This window comes from Urocampus carinirostris, chromosome 4 (genome assembly GCF_059441175.1).
Source record: "Urocampus carinirostris isolate Australia breed hairy pipefish chromosome 4, RoL_Ucar_1.0, whole genome shotgun sequence".
Classification (NCBI taxonomy): Eukaryota; Metazoa; Chordata; class Actinopteri; order Syngnathiformes; family Syngnathidae; genus Urocampus; species Urocampus carinirostris.
In genome coordinates, this window is record NC_142352.1 from 5,876,147 (window position 1) to 5,882,397 (window position 6,251).

Sequence of the window (6,251 nt, forward strand, 5' to 3'; positions counted from 1 at the left end):
AGTTCATGATTACCGATGTGAATCACCTGTGCTTGATGATTTGGCACCAACCGCTGTGGGCTCTGATTGGCTCCCTTTCCCAACTTATACCCTGTCTTGTCAATCCCCTGTTGTCAGTCCACCTGCGAACCTCTGTTGATACAAGGCAAGCCGTGTTTGACCCTGACTCCCGCCTGTCCTATTGTTGCTCCCGTTTGTCTCCGGCTACGACATGTTTTGATCCCGACCACGTCTGCTCCCCCTTCCTGTCTTATGACTCGTTTCTGACCCCGACCAAGTCTTTGCTCTCCCAGTCCCGGCTACCTACCTGGTTTTTCGTCCCTGACACTGCCATCGCTCGCTACGGAAGATCCACTTCCATATTCAGATCACAATCCGAGAGCGACTTGCTTTCTGCATCAAGCGAACACCGGATCGTGGGCGCAGCTCTTCCTCTTTCTTTCAAAAAAATCATCCTGCCCGGTATCTTGCTCCAGTCTCCAGTTTCCAGTATTGATCCCGTCTGTCTCGTCCTGTCCGGTATCCTGCTCCAGTCCCCAGTATCGATCCCTTTTGTCCCGGCCTGTCCGGTATCTTGCTCGAGTATCCGGTATATATTCCGTCTGTCCTGCCCTGTCTGGTATCTTGCTCGTGTATCCACACACAGGAAGGTTCGATCTCATGACACCAGAACTGTGCAGCACACGCGCTAACCACTGAGTTGCAGTGCTGCCACGATTTCAAAGTCCCCATTCAAATAACAATAACAATGCAGTGTACATTGCTAGCAACAAGATGACATGGCACTCTGAGATAAACATATGATGAAAGACTTCAGAGTCAAAAAAGGATATCCAAAAAGAATAGTATTAAATAAAAAATAAAGAAGGAGTGGCTTGTCTTTTAAACGTCTGTCAGTGTTATGACAAGGTTGTAAAACAGTCAAAATAAAAGCTGAGATATGCAGTTTTTTCAAAGTTTTATTACAGAATATTGCGGGCATAGACGAGCTATAAAGCAAGGATCCATGGGTTTACGCGTGTCAAAATTATTAACAATTAATTTTTTACTCGGAGTGTGGACCTATGGGTTAATACGACTTAAACTAAGAGTGAAAAGAAAATCTCCAACAAGAGTTTTGTCCAAAATGGTTCTAAAAGAAACTGTTTCGACTGGCCCAAGCCATGTCAGATTACAAATTAAACGCTGTGGAGAATTGCAACTAAATACATGAAAAAGTTATAAATGACTGAAATTGTCACGATTGCCATGGCGCCCATTTGGCCCCGCCCGTGTGGTGCCACCTGCGGCTCGTTGACAGATTGGCTTTCCGTCTATTTAAGCTCAGTGCTCTCACTCTTCCATCGTCAGTCTGTCAACGAATCTCTGCCCCGCAAGACATGGGTTTTGACTTGGTCCTGTTGCCTGTTGGTATTTCCTGTCCAGTATTGTTCCCGTTTATTTTTGTCCTGTTCAGTATCGGTTTCCAGGTTCCTTTCCGTCTGTTTTTGTCCTGTTTATTAATCTCTCAAGTTTTCGTTCCCGTCTACTTTGTCCTGTTTAATTTTGAAATCCTGCCTGTTCCGTCCTGTCCGGTATCAACCCCATCTGTCCGATATCTACTAGGGAAATTGGAAACGCATACCTGTCAACCTGTATGTTTTTGCCATACGAAGTATGTTTATTATGCATTTTAAAACGTGTACGACGTACGAGAAAATCTGTATGGAAAAACGCTAATTTGTCCACTATGGGTACCAACCGGTATTCACCGACTATCACGAAACGGCAAATCAATCGAGTCAAACGAGTTCGCCGCGGTAGCCTCTATCTCGGTATCATTTTTTTCGTTGCAAACGAAGCGAGCGGTATGGTGTAGTGAAAGGAAGTCCGTCTCTTTTTAGACAAACGGCTTTTTCGGCTCAAATCATAGATAGATAGATAGATAGATAGATAGATAGATAGATAGATAGATAGATAGATAGATAGATAGATAGATAGATAGATAGATAGATAGACAGACAGGTTGTCAAAGGTTTAAGTATTTTCAAACGGCTCACTTGCTTTGATGCATTATTATACAAATTATTATGTAAGTTAAGAAAAAAAGGAAGTATAAAAGGAGAAAATGAAAAAAGGAGAAAATATGGTTATCCCTTTAATCAGTATATTACCAAAAATAATTTAATGCAGAAAATGAATTCATAATTTGAATACGAAAATGTATTATTCTACTTATCTATATTTGCACGTATTTTTTCCTTCTACAGTGAAGGTCCAAACTACTTAATTTTTGAACTTGTTTTATAATAAACCTTATTCATGTTGAGCAACTCAAGATCTTGCAAAAATGTTAATTAATAATAAATATGATATAACGAAACACATGTACAATATATCATGTTAAACTACATCAATAAACACGTTTGAAAACAAAAATATGGTGTAAGATTATTTTGTATTTTGTAAGGGAAAATACGACAGTTTGTAAGGGCATAGAGCCATGGAGCTTGACAGGTATAGAAACATCACGCATTTGGGTCCTGATCCTGTTCCAGTTCCTGTCAAAACATTATAAAAACTCAAGTATGCATAAACTTACACCTTCAGCTATAATTTTCCTTAAAGACGAGTTTAAAAACGAAAATAATCGACTACTTCTTGTTTGGGACTTGCTGGCAGGCGCGCTTTAGCAGGTTGCAAGAGGAGCTTCCCCATTGACCGTTCCAGCGTTTGTTTGCTTTGCTGTTCTGACGGTAATTACCAACATCGGAGCGAGTGTGTATCCACAGGTGCCGTATATTGAACAACACGGTGGGGAATTAATGCAGTTAGCACCGTCTGTCTCCCGTGGAGTTTAACCCAACGGGCCGGCTAATGCCGGGCAGAGCGATCCGGCCCTCTCGCCTGTTTTAACACAGGATCCTTTAATGCAGCGCTAACAACGTTTGGCGAGTATTTTTAAACGGAATGAAATTGCAGAGGCGCCACCTCCCGTCTGCCCCGGCAAGGTGTGGGATACGGTTCCCGCCACCTCCCTTCTGATTCCTACCCCTGGGGTGGTGAGCACTCTGAGAGGCTGTAGGAATTTTAACTTCTATTAATGATGGGGAGAGTGCTGCTGCCTGACTCTAATATTAAATTGTGTGTGTCATATGAGTCTGATGATGATAAATCTAACTATAGATTCCTCTATGGCACTGGTTTTACTAGTCTGACTTAAGGACCCGCCATTCCATCCTAATGGCAAGCTGTGACACAATGTATCCAATGAATGTCAGGAACCAGAACAGGATCAGGACCTAAACGCGTGACGTTCTCACACAAACCTGTTATTTTACGGGAAATGGGGAGTCATGCACGTTAGACAGCGGTCTGGCGTGGAAAGACAGGAAGCCAGAGACCGACGAGGTCGATTCCAATTGCCCGAGTTGATATCAAACAGATGGGGTCGATACAGGACAGGACAGAAAGACAGGATAGATAATGAAACAGGATATCGAAAATAAACAGGACAAACAAGACTGGAACAAAAACTGGAGAGAATAATAAACAGGACAAAAATATGCAGTTGGTATTTCCTGTCCGGTATTGTTCCCGTTTATTCTGTCCTGTTTGATATCGGTTTCCAGTTTCGTTCCCGTCTATTTTTGTCCTGTTTATTATTCTCTCCAATTTTCGTTCCCGTCTTGTTTGTCCTGTTTATTTTGATGTCCTGTTTCATTATCTATCCTGTCTTTCTGTCCTGTCCGGTATCGACCCCATCTGTCTGATATCAACTCGGGCAATTGGAATGCTGTCTTCCCACGCCAGACTGCTGCCAAACACGCATGAATCCCCATTTCCCTAAAATAAAAGGCTTGCGTGAGAACATTACGCGTTTGGGTCCTGATTCTCCCTTAAAGCCTCTCTTTTGATTAATTTCACATGGGTTACAAAAAGCAGATTCTAGATAAGGTTGTGAAAATCAAAACACAGAAACGTGATAGGTAAATGCTGGAGTGACAATGATGTAAATGGTGCACAAGTTTTCAATGTTGGGTCGGATAAAAAATAACAGTCAAAATAACCCAACCCTGGCATCATAACCAATCTTTTTACAGGTGTTTAATCGTCATAATAGAACCACATTCTTTATTGTAAGCAAACAGAATTTAAAAAAATGTATTTATAAACACATACCTGTCCACCTCCAGGGCTCCATGCCCTTACAAACGTATTTTTTTCCCTTACAAAATACAAAAAAAATCTTACATTTGTTTTCAACCATGTTTATTTATGTAGATTATATGTTATATTGTACATGTGTTTCGTTATATCATATATATTGTTAATTAACATTTTGTTGTGAGATACTGAATTGCTCGACATGAATGAGGTTTTTCATAAAAAAGTTAAAAAATTAGTAGCTTGGACGTTCACTGTAAAAATACATGCACATATAATTAAGTAGAATAATACATTTTCTTATTCAAAATATGAATTCATTTTCTGCATTAAATTATTGTTGGTAATATACTGATTAAAGGGATAATCACAAACCTGTCTTTTTTCATTTTCTCCTTTTATACTTCCTTTTTTTCTTAACTTCTTTATACGACATAATAATTCGTAATATAACGCATCAGAGCAAGTGAGCCGTTTGAGAGCCGGCTCTCTTTAATGAGTTGAGCCGAAAAAGCCGGTTCTCCAAAAAGAGATGGACTTCGTTTCACTACACAACTACCACATGAAATCCGAGGTTGAATGATGCATGATGGGAAATCCCCAGGCGACAGACACATGCGCACAGTAGCATCAAACCGATTGCTTCATTTGCAACGAAATAAACGATTCCGAGATAGAGGCTACCGCGGCGAACTCGTTTGACTTGATTGATTTGCCGTTTTGTGGTAGTCTGTGTATACCGGAAGGTACCCATAATTGACAAATTTGCGTTTTTCCGTACAGATTTTCTTGTACGTCGTACACGTCTTAAAATGCATAATGAACGTACTTTGTACGGCAAAAACCTACAGGTTGACAGGTATGATAAACATTGAATAAAGTCCTTTCAACATTATGAATCAAAGTTCTGTGGTTGGACTATGTGTGGCCCTTACAGCATATTTGTGATTGATACCCGTTTTGGTTGGTTCCACCTCAACTGTGAAAATGATTTCACTACTTCTACTTTTATCGGAATAACATTCTATACCCGGCAGCACAGCAGACAGACAGACAGACAGACCGACAGACAGACAGACAGACAGACCGATTGACCGATTGACTGACTGACTGACTGCCATACCAACGCGGTTACTGTTGCAGAGGTTAGCGCGTGGGGTCATGAGATCGAACCTCCTGTGTGGAGTTTGCATGTTCTCCCCGTGCTTGGGTTTTCCTCCGGGCACTCCGGTTTCCTCCCATATTCCAAAAACAGGCATGTTAAGCTAAATGCCCAGTCTAAATTGTCCCTAGGTGTGAATGAGCGAGTGAGTTGTCTGTCTCTGAGTGCCCTGCGACTGGCTGGCAACCAGTTTAGGGTGTCCCCTGCCCACTGCCCGGAGATTGCTGGATGGGCTCCAGAACCCCCGCGACCCTTCTGAGGATAAGCGGGGCAGATAACAGATGGATGGATATTTTATGCCCAATTATCATCTTTACTCAAGTACCGAAATGTTTAAGATCTCAAAATTCAGGCAATGACAAATCTCCAATATACTGTATCTCCCTATAAACCTGGAAGGCCCCACAGAGTCCCTGAAAACAGGACTCTCTTGTATTGTCCTCTCATATATGATCCAATAAATGTCCCCGGTGTGCATGAATGTCATGCAGTGTCACACAGACCATATAGCCCCCCTTCCATGTTTGATGTGACCACCGGCGTGACGAGCGGGGGTGGGAAGCTTGAACGTGGAGGTCAAGGGGGTGTGCTTTGACATACTGACGAGAAAGGGGCCTCAGAACGAGAAGGACTCCTTGATGTTTGTCCTGTCGATCGCTTTGCTCAAGGGAGGCTTGCGTCTCGGATGGCGCTACTGGGCTTCCGCCGGGCTCCTCTTAGTCTGCCGGCAGCTAAGTGAAGCCGTCTCCTTGCTTGTGTTTGCAAAGTAGCCGCTGTCTGGAATGCTTTAGTAGCTAGAAATTAAGTGCCAGAGATGAAATGCAAATGTCTGGGATAGAATGGGAGTAAAACTGGAATATACCAAGACTTGATGTGTTTGTCAAAAGTTTAAGTATTTTCAGTTGTGGGCAGGTATCATAGTTAGGGGTCCAAGGCCAGCAAG